We start from the raw sequence: 2,112 nt of genomic DNA on the forward strand, positions 1-2,112 counted from the left end.
GACTTTCGGTCCCTGCATAATTAACAAGTTACTAGCCCTCATCCAATCCAGGATCAATGCAGTTCAAATAATGGTTTTACGGGCACAGTATACTCCCCTCAGCTCTGGATTCACTGGTGATGACCTAGAGCTAGGGCCCATAAAACCTGCTGAAGACCCATGATTGGATCTTCTATGCACTAGAAAAGAGGGGAATGAAAGGACCAAGCTAACTCCATTTTGTTAAAACTAACTCCATTTTGTCTCACAGCATTCACTGACCCCACTTTGCCCCACAGCCTTCAATTTGCAGCTGCATCCCAAAGGTGATAGGCAACCTGCTTGCATACCAAAGGTGACAGGCAACCTGCTTGCATACCAAAGGTGATAGGCAACCTGCTTCCTCCCCCACCCCGGGCTCCAGTATGTCTGCCCCTAGCGATAAGGGCACCCACCCTCGACCCCAGTAGTAGTAAATCCTTCCCCCAGGCTAATTAGCCCAGATCAAACATTGACAATAAACATCGTCCAGTTTCCTAAGCCCCTATCCCCTCTCTCTTTTTCCTTTCTGTATCCTTAAAACTGCTCTTCCCTCTGTGGGGGTGGGGGTGGGGGCTTCTCTGCTCTCCTGATGCATTAGGAAGGGAGAAGCCCAAGCCCCAGCTTGTGAATAAACTACCTCTTGCTTTTGCATGGGACTTGGTCTTATGAGGGGTACCCTGTGACCTGGGCACAACAGTGCACTCTCTATTTAAGATTTCTTTAAGAAATTTAAAGATCATAAATTTAAAAATCGGTATAGCCGACGCCAGAGCTCCAGGGAGGCAGCGAAGCGGGCGGACCAGCCTCCATTGTGGGGACTCTTGAGGGAAAAGCTCGCAGCAGGTGGACGTGGTGCCGCCGCCATGGGCAAGGGAGACCCCAACAAGCCACGGGGCAAGATGTCATCGTATGCCTTCTTCGTGCAGACGTGCCGCCAAGAGCACAAGAAGAAGCACCCGGACTCCTCCGTCAACTTCGCCCAGTTCTCCAAGAAGTGCTCGGAGCGGTGGAAGACCATGTCTGCAAAGGAAAAGTCCAAGTTTGAAGATATGGCCAAAAATGACAGAGCTCACTATAACAGAAAGATGAAGAACTATGTTCCTCCCAAGAACTATGTTCCTCCCAAAGGCGACAAGAAAGGAAAGAAAAAAGATCCCAATGCTCCTAAAAGGCCCCTGTCTGCCCTTTTTCCTGTTTTGTTCAGAACATTGCCCAAAGATCAAAAGTAAACACCTGGGCCTGTCCATTGGGGATACTGCAAAAAAATTGAGTGAAATGTGGTCTGAGCAGTCAGCCAAAGATAAATAGCCATAGGAACAGAAAGCAGCAAAGCTAAAGGAGAAATGTGGAAAGGATATTGCTGCATACTGTGCCAAGGGCAAAAGTGAAGCAGGGAAGGAAGGCCCTGGCAGGCCAACAGGTTCACAGAAGAAGAATGAACCTGAAGATGAGGAGGCAGAAGAAGAGGAGGAGGAAGAATAAATGGCTATCCTGTAATGATGCATATGGAGTGTGTGTACGCTCAGGCAATTGTTTTGCTAAGAGTGTGAATTCAAGTGCAGCTCAACATTAGCTCAGTATAAGAACTGTACAGATTTTTGTGTAGCTGATAAGATTCTTTGTAGAGAAAATACTTTAAAAAATGCAGGTTGTAGCTTTTTGAGGGGCTACTACATATAGTTAGATTTTAAAGCTTCTGATGTTGAATGTTCCTAAATATTTAATGGTTTAATTTCTTGACTTGTGTATGGTAGCACAGCATACTCGTAGAAACTAGTTTACATAGTAAGTTTTTGGTTTTTTAGGATGTTGCATTTTGTTTTTTTAAAAAGATTTTGTAATAAAAGTATGTATATTAAAAAAATTGGTATTCCAGGCAGGGGGGAGGTGGCTCATCCTTGTAATCCACTCTGAGAGGCCAAGTGGAGAGGTACTGGCCCCCCAAACAAAGCAAGTGACATGGCCTCATGTGCTCCCCGAGGAACGTTGCCCTAAAATGGAAAAACTTCTTTCTTTGTGGACATGCCCAGGCTGGTAAGAACAATCAGTTAAATGTTCACAGAAAGGAAAGTTCCCGGAGGGCTTCGCACA

At 45.9% G+C, this 2,112-nt stretch overlaps 1 pseudogene across 1 annotated transcript; it reads left to right on the top strand.

Moving 5' to 3' along the window:
* The first annotated feature begins 372 nt into the window (after window positions 1-372).
* LOC128582207 (high mobility group protein B2-like) lies at window positions 373-1,885 on the top strand (annotated as a pseudogene). Its single transcript, XR_008379005.1, has one exon. The product of XR_008379005.1 is annotated as a high mobility group protein B2-like (transcript).
* Window positions 1,886-2,112: the final 227 nt, after the last annotated feature.

The sequence above is a fragment of the Nycticebus coucang genome, chromosome 3 (assembly GCF_027406575.1).
Source record: "Nycticebus coucang isolate mNycCou1 chromosome 3, mNycCou1.pri, whole genome shotgun sequence".
Taxonomy (NCBI): Eukaryota; Metazoa; Chordata; class Mammalia; order Primates; family Lorisidae; genus Nycticebus; species Nycticebus coucang.